The following is a 12,500-nucleotide window of genomic DNA, read 5'->3' as shown; positions in this document are numbered from 1 at the left end:
ACGAAACACCTAACCAAAGGTGTTTGAAGCCCATTCAATCATCCCATCCCTACCCCCACCCCTAACTCCACCCCTACCCCCTACCACTGGCCTCCTTCAACTATCACAACACCTGTTCCAACACGAGACAGGATGCGGGTTCACCACAACGGCTAAAATCCTGCGCTCTCCAAAGGCAGAGGAACATTTGTCACTTGTTCACCGAGGGGGGCAAGAGGCAGGGCGGCCGTGGCGAGAATCAGTTATCATCGTAAATCATGTAGGCTCTTCGCGAGGGGACGTAGTCAAAACATGCGATGCCACCGCTTTACGTCAGAATTGAGGTATGTTGTATACACTACTGTATATACTACAGATATTTATGCATGTACAAGTGTATGTGTCTATTTGTCTGTCCATCTGATATATTTTGCGTCACAGTGTGCGTGGGTGCGCGTAATTGTGCGTGCATGGGCGTGTGTTGTTTGTGCACAGGTAAAAATAAAATAAAGTATGAATCGTAAACATCACTCAACGAAATACAGATAATCGTGCGACTTGAAAGGTAATAAAGCGAATAAATTAAAAGCTGAAACGGGAATTACCACTAAATACAAGTACATCAAGACAAATTGTGCGAATGTTCACTTACGAACTCAGACAATGACTTCCGCCTTTCGTCTGGGTTTGCAACTGCACACAAGAGGAAATGAACCGAATATTGCAAACGAATAAGACAATGATGAGCAATTGCGGATAAACGAAAACAAATTATCAGACCTTATGCGCCTTCAAGCGAAACCTGGAGTTCACTGAGGAAGTCTTAAATGATATTCTAAATCACTCGAAATTGCTTGGATTCTTATCATTTCCTTGAGAGAAAGAGAAAGAGAGAGAGAAAGAGAGAGAGAAGAAGAGAGGGTAGGGAGAGGGAGGGGAGAGAAGGTGGAAGTGGGTCTGGGAGGGAAGCGAAGGAGCGAGAGAAAAGAATTGGTCTTTCGGTATAATTTTGCCGACAATAAAAAGGTTCGTTTCGCCGCGACAGAGCGAGCCGTCGAGAACCGGCGATTTGTCAATCTTTCATTCCATAAGAAAGTCATGCATCGTGATCGCTATCCCAGCTGCATCTAAATTCCCTATCATGATACTTATGCCTGATCATGCAGAAGAGATCGAACTCAATATCCATACATACCTTGCAGCAATAACAAGATCGCCATGATAGGAAAAGGAAAGAAAAAGAAAATAAAAACACGAAGCCAAACGCCATGCACAATCAGATCAACATCAACACATTAGATTAGCCGTGGCAGGAGGAGCCATCCCTATGCATGACCATCGCGAAATTCATGCAAAGCGTAATGGGCCATGACCCAGAGACATCGGGTCACGTAGATCCAGGGCATAATTACGGACCAGTACAGCACACTTTCCCGGGTTGAGCGAGATTAGTACCCGCGGTCACGGTTGACGGAGTCACGGCAACTGGCAATCGCTCACGAGACTACGTAATCAAATCTGGCCCGCTGAGGGAGACGCCATTGGGGAGGGAGAGGGAGGGAGAAGAAGGGAGGGGGAGAGGGAAGTAGGGTGGAGAGAGAGAGAGAGAGAGAGAGAGAGAGAGAGAGAGAGAGAGAGAGAGAGAGAGAGAGAGAGAGAGAGAGAGAGAGAGAGAGAGAGAGAGAGGGGGAGAGAGAGAGGAGGAGGAGGAGAGGGAGGGAGGGAGGGAGGGAGGGAGGGAGGGAGGGAGGGAGAGAAAGGGGAAAAGGAGAAAGAAGGAGGGTGGGGAGAGGGAGAGAGGATGAGGAAAGGAAGGGAGGAGCGGGAGGTAGGAAAAGAGGGAAAAAGGAGGGAGAGGGGCCTGAAGGGGAGAGGGGGAGAAGGGAGAGAGGGAGAGGGGGAGGGAGGGAGGGAGGGAGGGAGGGAGCGAGAGAAAATGAGAAAGAGAAAAAGAAAAGAAATAGAAGAAAAAAAGGAAGTCAAATATGAGAAAAGAGAAGGGAAAAGATAGAAGAAATGAGGAGAGAGAGTTGGGAAACAAACACAACTTCGTGACCCACGGCCGAAAAAGCGGTCTTCGAACTGGCGTCCCGATCGGCTTCAGTTCCGTGATGTACCACAAAAATCGATAAAAAAGAAAAAGAAACGTAACTTGTCCTCCCTCCACCCTTCCTGATCTTCTTAAAAGTCGTTTCCCATTTTCTAACAACTAAGTATTAATTAAAAAAAAAAAGTTTTTGTCTCTGAACCAACACGTATGTGTATGAAAGAATATGAGAGAGAGAGAGAGAGAGAGAGAGAGAGAGAGAGAGAGAGAGAGAGAGAGAGAGAGAGAGAGAGAGAGAGAGAGAGAGAGAGAGAGAGAGAGAGAGAGAGAGAGAATATCTTCAAAAGAAAATAGAACAACCCTAAACATAAAATAGTGTGACGTACAAAATAAGTATATCACTCGATAAAGGTGGCGAAGAGATAATAATAAATCATTCTCTGAAACCAACTGAAATCTTAACACAGCACAACAACAACAGACAAACAACCACACCTTCAAACAACCATGACACACATAAAAAAAAAGCCTAGCTCTCGAGACCATTACCACAAAAAACGGGAATTCATCTCAACTTTCCTCCAAAATAAGAGCGAGAGGAAAGTAGAAGAATGAGAAGGAGGCCAGATGTTGGGGCACACACTTCTTGAGAGGCAGACGAGGGCTTTCAACGACTTCCTTGGAATGATATTATTTACTTAAATGCCCGAGTACCTTTTTCGGAACTCTAGACGCGCGCGAGTTTATTGTTTCGCCTCAAGAACCTCCGACATTGCCTCAACCCCCCCCCCCCCTAATCCCATCCCACTAGCCAGCCTTCCCCTCCTCCTCCTTCTCCTACTCCTCCTCTTCTTGCCGCCATCTCCCTCTTCTTTGTCTTTCCCCTCCATATCCCTTCTTCCTCTCCTCCTCCTCCTCCTCGTTTCCCCCCCATTTCCCCCCATAATTTTCTCTTCTGTCGCAATTTCTCCGTTTTCCTTTCCCTTCTGCTTGTCCCTCATCATTCTCCTTCTCAAAGAACAAAAAAAGAACAGAAAGAACAATGCAGAAAGACAAAAGCGAGAGAGAGGGAGGGAGGGGAGGGAGGGAGGGAGACGGAGAGAGAGAAGGAGACGGAGAGAGGGAGAGAGAGAGGGAGAGAGAGAGAGAGAGAGAGAGAGAGAGAGAGAGAGAGAGAGAGAGAGAGAGAGAGAGAGAGAGAGAGAGAGAGAGAGAGAGAGAGAGAGAGAGAGAGAGCACAACTAACCTCATTCAGCCCCAGAGACAACACGTGAGGGCGTGACGGCTGCATGACCCTTCAGAGTGCATGCTCGACATATGCAACATCAATCATCGAACGTCGAGCCAAAAGGTGATTAACGGCTTCTAATTGCACTCGTATCCCCTCGTTACATGGCCCTTGTTTACAAATAGAAACAAGACCTTTCGCAAACAACAAAAAAAACTAATACTTCACACACAGCTTTCTAAATATATCTAACCTCATTCTGCTCTTATTCCTAAGTATCTTTTGGCACTAAATACTTACGTGTTTCTTTAATATGAATTTTACACTAATCCAAAATATGTATGTGCTTTGTTGCAAAACTATTTGCCTTTTTTTCTAACAAAAACATTAAAGGTTCAGCGATAAATCTAAAAAAAACAAAACAATATAATTTGCATTTCCATATTTTGTGTGGAATAGCCACAGTTTGCGATCAAAGTTGCACGATAAATTACAATGAAAATGAAAGGGGAAAAAATGCATTAGCTTATGAATGTACGATTGGCTAATTGCGGTGTCTGGGGTTGGGGGTGGGTTGGGGGTAGGGTGGGGGGGGGGGCAAGAGGGTATGGTGAAAGAGGAGGAGGAGGAGGAGGAGGAGGTGAGCGATGGAGGAGGAGGTGAGCGATGGAGGAGGTGAGCGATGGAGGAGGAGGTGAGCGATGGGGGAGAAGGAGGAAGAGGAAGAGGAAAAAAATAGAAAAGACGGACGAAACAAGGTAGAAAGCAGAGCGAGGATAATCCGAAAAAGATTAACAGTGACGACTCTCGATAAAGCGGCAAGCAGAAGGAAGATCAGAAGCCAACGGTCGTGACGGAGAACGAAATACGAATAAAGACCTAAAGGAAACATGACAATATGGATAAGAACACATAAAACAAACTAAAAAGAATAAAGAATGGCGAGGGAGGGGAAGATGGTAAAGAGAGGGGGAGGGAGGGAGTGGGAGGGGAAGGCGGTAGATAGAGGGGAGGAATAAAAGTGGTAGAGAGGGAGAGGGGAAAGGAGAGAGAAAAAAAAACGACAAGGAGAGAAGAAGGGAACCGAGGACTGAGTGTTCAATTGAACCTTCTCCAGCCCCAAGGTAGTCCCAGGGGCGTATTTACAAGGCCGACCCATTGACCACGACCGACTATCATCCGTGTGGGCGCGCGTGCACTCACATAAAGGTCTGGAAGGGGGGGGGGATAGGAAGGACGCCTTTACAAGCCACAAGGTATAGGGGAGAGGAGCGGGAGGGGAGGGGCGCCTTCATGATGCTCCACACACAAGAACGAAAGAAACTTGGTATGAATGGCGTAACACAAATATTAGTAACGAGGCAAGAGGAAATACTTCACAATGATCAAATGCAACCATGATAATGCATTCCTAATAGCAATAATACTGACATTCTACTATAACAAAGGAGGAGCAATACAGACGATAATACGATATAACAACGAACAGCGAAACGTCTTAAATTTTTCACAATTTCAATCAAGAAAAATAGAGGATGACACCATGACACCATTCCCAGGTTTATGCAAATGCCTTTCGTATCGCATGATTTAGAAGTTAAAGAAGACAATGACACGCATAAACAACAATATACAAGAAGGAAAAACGACTCTAACCCCGTAAAGATACAATCATCAGGTGATAAAACAGAAAATATAAACAAACACAAAACGACAATGGAACAAAGTTATGCGTCTTTAAACCGGATGCAAAGAAACTAACAAATAATAATAATAACAACAACAGTAATAATAATGATAACAATAACAGTAATAATAAGAAGATGGAGAAGAAAAGAAAGAATAACAATAATAATCAACAAAATAATAATCATCCTACTACTTCTGTTAATAATGATAAGGACAAGAGTATCAGTGACCAATAATAAAAACTGAAGTTTGAATACAACAACAAAATCAAATCTCCATTCCTTTAAAAACGCCTCCGATTCTCCGCGAGACCAGCAGAAAGAAAAAGCTTCCTTATTAACATCATCATTCCAGACGGAAATCGTGATGCACATAAACGGCGCTTCACATTCCTCTAGGAAAGCTAAGAGGAAGAAAATGAGGAAAAAGAAGAGCAGATATATACACTCTCACAACTACATTTGTATTGAACAAAGGCTACCCACACAGATATATCATACACTGTGTTGATATACAGGTATTTTTGATTTTAACAGGATTGTCTATATTCTTTTAAAATCATACATACACATATTATCAATGCACATAAAATCCTAAATTAGAAAGATTGGATATATAAATCCCCCCACCCCCCTTGTAGTTTTGGCAATCCTAAAATATGTGTACCAGAACACGAGGAAAATAATCACATCTAATTACCCTTTGCTGCAACAACAACAACAGAATCCATCGAGATTCCGCCATCTCCCTAATACCGCTGAACCCCCTTCCTCCAACCCCCACCCTTGGGCACCCCCCCCCCTCCCCCGACATTCACGCCGTCAACTCAGGGAGGCGCTGTGACCTCACCTCCACGTATCATTAGCCTCACAATCTAATTTTGAGAGAATTCAATTTGTAAATAAAATTTCTCGGATTCCTGGTCTGGGGGTGGGTGGGGGTTTAGGATTCTTTCTTTTTTTTGTCTGATAATGTTTTTGTTCTCGTGAGAGATGTAAAGGATGGGTGGAAGGGGGTAGAGAGAGAGGACGAAACGAGGAATTAGAAAATATGAGAAGAGAAAAGAGAGGAGAGGCGAGAGCGAGAGTAAGAGAGAGAGAAAAAAAAAACAAGCTAAAACAATAAAGAGGAAAAAAAACAGATAAAAGAGTGAAAGAAAAAGAGAATATAACAGACATGATACACCTCCGTACACTTTACACCGCATCAAGCCACGCCATTTTTTTCGACACAAAGATTTCACAATCCCTTTTCTCTTCTTTTCCATTCTTCCGTTTATTATCTCTCGTTGATAATAACGAACGTGACAAAGAATACGGGAAGGTGAAGGAAGAGGCGGAGAAGGAAGAGGAGGAGAAGGAAGAGGAGGCAGAGAAGAAAGAGGATACGGAGGAGGAGGAAAGCGAAGGAGAAGAAAAAAATAAAGGGCAGTCTGGAGAAGAAAGGGAACGAAAAGAAGTTGGAGGAAGAGTAGGAAAAGAGGAAGAAAAAGAAGGACTAAGTGGAGGAAGAGCTGGAGGAAGAGCTGGAGGAAGAGGAGAAAAGATGGATATAGTTGAGAGATATGGGAATGAAAAAGCATAAGTAAGAATGGGAACTGGAATACAGGCAAGAGGGGGAACGAGAGCAGAAGCAGACGTACAAGTAGAAGCAGAAATAGGAGTAAGAGCAAGGAGTAGAATGGAACGTTCCCTTGGCGCCCTCGAGTAGCAGGAGCAGGGACGAGAGTAGGAGCAGAAGTAGTAGGAGACGGGGCGAGCGTAGGAGCAGGAGCAAAAGCAGAAGCAGTAGAAGCAGGAGTAGGAGTAGGAAAAGGAGTAGACTGGAGTGTTCCCTTGGCGCCTCGAGCAGCTGGCGAATGCAAATCACGAGAACAAACTTTCCTCCCGCCGGACGTCTTTGTCGGGAAAACAAACACACGCGCAATCCCCGGCCCGTGTTTGCGAACGTTTCTTTGTCTACGCGTTCGAATGTATCAATTAAATCAAAATTAGTGAAAATAAATATATGCCATTGATGATCATGAGGATATATAATATAAGAGCACACCTAGATAACTCGAATGCAATGGTGATGCAGGTATTATCCATCGTTGCGATTTGATATATTGTTTATCATTGCTAAATTTGATAAGAACAGTATCTAAAAAAAGGGAAATCAGTCAGTTAAAGTCACCGGTAAGATGCAATCATTAAAGAATATCCTCAAAGCGTTATCCCTTAATCATCCTTAAAAATTCCGTTCCTAAAACGTCAGCCATAAAGATCCATCCCTAAAAAAACGTTCCTAAACCGCTTCTGTACAGCATAATCCCTATAAGCCCCTTCCCTAAAACCCTACCCTTAAAACATCACCCTTATAACCCAACCCTTTAAAAATTCATTCGTGAGGCTCTTTCCAAAAACTGAATCCCTTGGAGCCTCATCCTTACACGGCCGCCCCGTAAATGTCAGCCAGCAGTCCCCTTTCCCCTCATCCGACCCGGCCATCAGTGACGTCACCTGCAGGGATGTGTTGATGCGGCCAAAATAGTTATTACTCTTGCTGCAACAGCTGGAGCAAGCGGCGAGCCAGCGTTGGGTTACAGCTTCGCCACGCCACGACCCCGGACATGTCGGGGTATGGGTTGGTGGGTGGGTGGGGGTTGGGCAGGGGATACGTATCAGGGAAGGAGTAAGGGAAGGGATGAGGTTGTTGGGGCAGGAGTAACAGTCAGGGTAGGGGGGAGGATGTAACCGCTGAGGTAGAGGTGGTGGGGACAAGGGGCAGTGGAGGCTGTGAGGAAAGGAGGAGGAGGAGGAGGAGGGAGACACAAACTCTCATGGCAAGAACTATTACCTAACACTCCTAAAGAACACAAGCACGCCACGCACCCCCGTTGGCATGCGCGCGCGGAGGTAAACACGCACTGACATCAGTGAAGGTCCTTACACTTAATTCCTTCTCAAGTTATACTGTCCGAAGTATTAAAAATAAATGTCCACCTCTCTTTTTTTCTAACAAAAAAGGCCTTCACATCCTTGAGGACTACACACGCAATCCATCCACAAGGAACACTCTAATAAGAGCAAAACCGATAAGGAAAATAATAACAAAGAAGAATAAGGACAAGAGACGAGGACACAAAATTACAGAAGACGAGAGAGGCGACAGCAAGATGTCAAGCCATTTCTGAGGACGAAAATGATGCTAATGATTCCACCGCAGAACGTGATGACAATTCAGTCTCACCACTCTTCACCACTTCCTGCTCCTCCTAATAGCATACGCGAAAGCAAGAGCAGGTGTGGGGATAATGATGCTCCCGGACTCAATCACACGGTAATTAAGCGCCAATCTGAACTGGGAATGTTATTCAGTCTTGGGAGACACAGTCGAGGAGGGGGGGAAAGAGGAGAAGGGAGTGAAGGAGGGAGGGAATGAGGGAGGGATGGAGGGAGTGAATGAGAAAGGGATGGAGGGAGGGATGGAGGGAGGGATGGAGGGAGTGAAGGAGGGAGGGATGGAGGGAGCGATGAAGAGGGAATGAGGGGCAGACGGAGCAACGGAGAGACGGACGGACGGATGGAGGGAGGGAGGGAAGGAGGGAGGGAGTGAGCAAGGTAATTTAGAAAAAAACAGAAAGAAGAAAGGAGAAAACAGAAAGAAAATGTCCCTTCCCAGCCGAGGTAAAAGCCACAGCCCCTCGGCCACCAGATGTCATTAGGCCAAATCGCCGGCCCTGGAGCGGCAAGACCTAATAGTGCGCGACAGAACTCCTCTTAATACGTAGCACCCACTTTCATCCACTCCCTCCACACTTCGCTCTTCTCGCCACTTCCCCCACCTTCCTTAAAGCATCAACCTTAAAAAGTCATCCTTAAAAAGCCGTCCTTATAACCCCATCCCTTAAAAAAATCATCCATGAAGCTCTTTTCAAAAACTAAATCCCTTAGAACCTCATCCTTACACGGCTTCCCTTATCCACTCCTACACCCCCTTCATCCACTTCCTCTACCTCCTTTATCCACTTCCTCTACCTCCTTTATCCACTTCCCCGATCACCCCAATCCCCTCCCCTACCTCCCCTAACCCCTCTTGCCTCCCACCTCCAACCTCATCGCACTCCCTAACCCATCACCCTCCTCCCCTTCCTCCTCCCTCTTCTCCCCACCAAGCCCCTCCTACCCCCTATCCCAGGGTGAATAATGCCCCCATTCCCCCAGTCTTATCCCGGTAACCACCCGGGGCCTCAGAGGTAGGGAGAGAGATGGCCGGATCGACCTACTGACCGCAAGCACACGGTCTCCGCGCCGTCTGGGGGACTCCAAATGCTTCATGGCGGAGAGAAGCAAGCAGAAGCAGAGGTGTCGGAGGAGACACCTTTGCTTGGGGATATCATGCACGCGCGTGGTATAGTATGCAGATGCCTTAATTGCAAACCGATAAATTAATGAACGATTAAATATATTATCAATGAATAAATAAATAAATATATATTGATACGATGAATTAGCAAAAACACAAAAGCCTTCTTCAAATCCCAAGGCTCTTGGAATGGAATGCATGAATTATAAATTCCTTTTAGCCTGTAAGCCACAAGCTGCTTAGGAACGCAAGGAGCCAAGTCATGCGCAGAATCATGCCCGAGAAATGAACGAAAGGAATAGAAATAAAAGAAAAAAAGAAAAAAAAGATGAAAATATAATAAAAAAAGAAAAAAAAGAAATATAATAAAAATGAAAAAAAGGATAGAAATAGAATAAAAAACAATAAGATAAAATGAGAAAAGAAGAGACAAAGAAAGAGAAGGAAAAAATAAATAATAATAAAAATAATCTAAAAATGTTGCACTGGCGGTCTTTAAGCAACGACTCTCTAACGCGTTTCCTTTTAATACCAAAGTGCAGGCAAAAGCACGATTATTATTCGCATGCAACAGCCCTTGGGTATTCGGAATAAATGCAGAGTGCGAGAGAAGTCTATTATGTGTAAAGGCGAAGGAAAATGTAAGGAAAAATACAAAAGAGAAGAGGAAGATGGTTTTAAGAATTATTATTTCCACTCTGGATCTTTCTCTCTCCCTCTTTCTCTCACACCCCCTCGTTCGCCATGACGAGTAAAATCAATGTTACTTTCACTTTCACCTCGTGTTAAAAAATCGTATATTTTCATCTTTTCCTTTCTCTCCTAACTCTCACACTCATACTGGTACTTTCTCTTTCAAATACAATCACAATTAAACACATACAAACACGTGCACACTCGCATCCAAAAATACACAGACACACCCACACCTATCAATACCGCCCACACATACACACTCATTCACTTTTCACACACACACACACACACACACACACACACACACACACACACACACACACACACACACACACACACACACACACACACACACACACACACACACACACACTCACTCTCTCTCTCTCTCTCACAGAGAAGGTAAACGACCACACTCACTCACTCTCTCTCTCTCTCTCTCTCTCTCTCTCTCTCTCTCTCTCTCTCTCTCTCTCTCTCTCTCTCTCTCTCTCTCTCTCTCTCTCTCTCTCTCTCTCTCTCACACAGAGACACACACACTCTCTCTCTCTCTCTCTCTCTCTCTCTCTCTCTCTCTCTCTCTCTCTCTCTCTCTCTCTCTCTCTCTCTCTCTCTCTCTCACTCACTCACTCACTCACTCACTCACTCACTCACTCACTCACTCACTCACTCTCTCTCACACACACACACAGAAGGCAAACGACCACCTGCTGTCCTTTCCACCTCGCATTCATGCTATTTAAAAGTCATCAGAAGCACGAAGCCACACGGCGATAACTGGACACGTGCAACCGCCTCAAGATTAATAGCCCCGGGCCGACGTTGAGGATTCGAAATTCGCAATTCAGAAGATGGGGAAAGGGGAATGGAAGGGCATGATGATGATGATGATGATGATGATGATGATGATGATTATGATGATGATGATGGGATGGTGGTGATGATAATGATGATGATAGTGGTGATGAAAACAAAGGAAAAGGAAAGCAAACAGAGAGGAAATAAAGAAGGAAAAGCAGAAAACAGAAATAAAACAAATAATATGAAGTAATAAAACAAAAGGAAAGAGGCGAAAGAGACCAAATAGCGAAACGGCGCACGCGGGAAAACAAAATCGGAACGGAACAGAGAGGGAATGGAGGGGGGGGGCAAGGCTACGCGGCCTCGACGCTCGAGAAAAACAAGCTGCCGCGGCAGGTGATACATCAACGCGAGTAATCAAGTTTCCTCGTGTGCAGCGCCGAGTGAAGGAATGCTGGGGGGGGGGGGGGATGAAGGGAAGGAGAAGGAGAGATGGAAAGGAGGAATAAGAGAGAATGGGGAGTGGGAATAGGAGTAGGAGTAAGAGTGGGAGCAAGAGTAGGAGTAGCAGTAGGAGTGGGAGGGGCAAAAGTAGTAGTAGAAGTAGAAGATTAAAAAGCAGAAGACGGAGGAGGACGAGGAGTTCAAGGATTCGGACGCGGAGCAGGATAAAAGCAAGAGGAGCAGAAGGCGGCGGAGTCTAGAGAGCGGGAAGGGTACTCTGGAACGATCGTAAATAACAATAGCAATAACCGGGCCCGCCTGGCTGTTTGCGGGAAAGATCCATCTACTTACTGTGGCGCCATGTCTTCCGCTGCGCCCATCCCCCCCCCCACCCCCCATCCTCTGCCCATCCATCCGTCCGGTCGCTCGTTCGTCCGACTTGCACCCCCTCTCTACCCCCCCCCACCACCACACACACACACGGCGACACACTCCCGCAGCGGCCACACACAAACAACTATCGCCGCGACTAACCACGAAATTACGCCTAATTATCGACCGTGGGTGCGAACTGTTGCGTAACCGTGCAAAAGTTTCCCGCCGCAAATCATGACGAATGAATCGTGTGCTGACCATATGAACTATGGGTGGGGGTGGTAAGGGAGAGGGTGGGGGAGAGGGGACGGGAGGGGGAAGGGGGAGGGCAAAAAGTAGTGTGGGAAGAAGGGGAAGAAGGGGAAGGAGGGGAGAGGGAGGTGGGGAGACGAGAGAGGAAGGCGTAAGGTTGAAAGCGTTACCCACTGACTAACTGTTCGTCGACGCAACGTTAATAGAATGATAACCATCCGGCCCTGTATTTTCCCGCCTCGCTAAGGGGGAAGCTGACAAATGGGTGACATAATTGCTAATCCATCATAACAGAGAAGACGGCGACGGGACCCCGTGACAAAGCGCGGGTAAAAAAGTTGACGAAAAAACTCGTATTTCGCACCGACTTCGTCCCTCAGGTTGTTAATTCATCTATCAATTTTATTACTTCTTATTCGTTCTAAAAAGTCGCTTTCCTTTCAATCAGAAAACTTTGTGTGGAATTATATAGAAATTCACAAATATTTCAAACGTAAGCTGAAAAAAAATATAACCGTTTCTCCTTGCGGTTAACCTTATCAAAACCTACCTAAAAATACGTCTCCAAAGGCAAAACACCAGAGAAGAAAGAGAGAGAGAAAAAGAAAGAAAGAAGAAAACAAACATGTAGAAAATAAGATG

The 12,500-nt window shown here is 45.5% G+C and overlaps 2 protein-coding genes across 10 annotated transcripts in view; one reads left to right on the top strand and one right to left on the bottom strand.

Moving 5' to 3' along the window:
- The window catches only part of RhoGAP1A (Rho GTPase activating protein at 1A), a 219,290-nt gene that overhangs the window by 164,531 nt on the left and 42,259 nt on the right, over positions 1 to 12,500 (bottom strand). The window lies entirely within an intron of this gene.
- Positions 6,882 to 12,500, top strand: part of LOC122249861 (low density lipoprotein receptor adapter protein 1) — a 148,537-nt gene continuing 142,918 nt past the window's right edge. For both annotated transcript variants that reach the window (XM_086539156.1, XM_086539155.1), the window contains exon 1: positions 6,882 to 6,889. The gene's annotated coding sequence lies outside the window, so the exon portion shown is untranslated. The remainder of the gene's footprint in view (positions 6,890 to 12,500) is intronic.

This window comes from Penaeus japonicus, unplaced genomic scaffold (genome assembly GCF_977035675.1).
Source record: "Penaeus japonicus unplaced genomic scaffold, GWHDUDI00000001_assembly GWHDUDI00000008, whole genome shotgun sequence".
NCBI lineage: Eukaryota > Metazoa > Arthropoda > Malacostraca > Decapoda > Penaeidae > Penaeus > Penaeus japonicus.
This window is presented reverse-complemented; position numbering and strand designations above follow the sequence as displayed.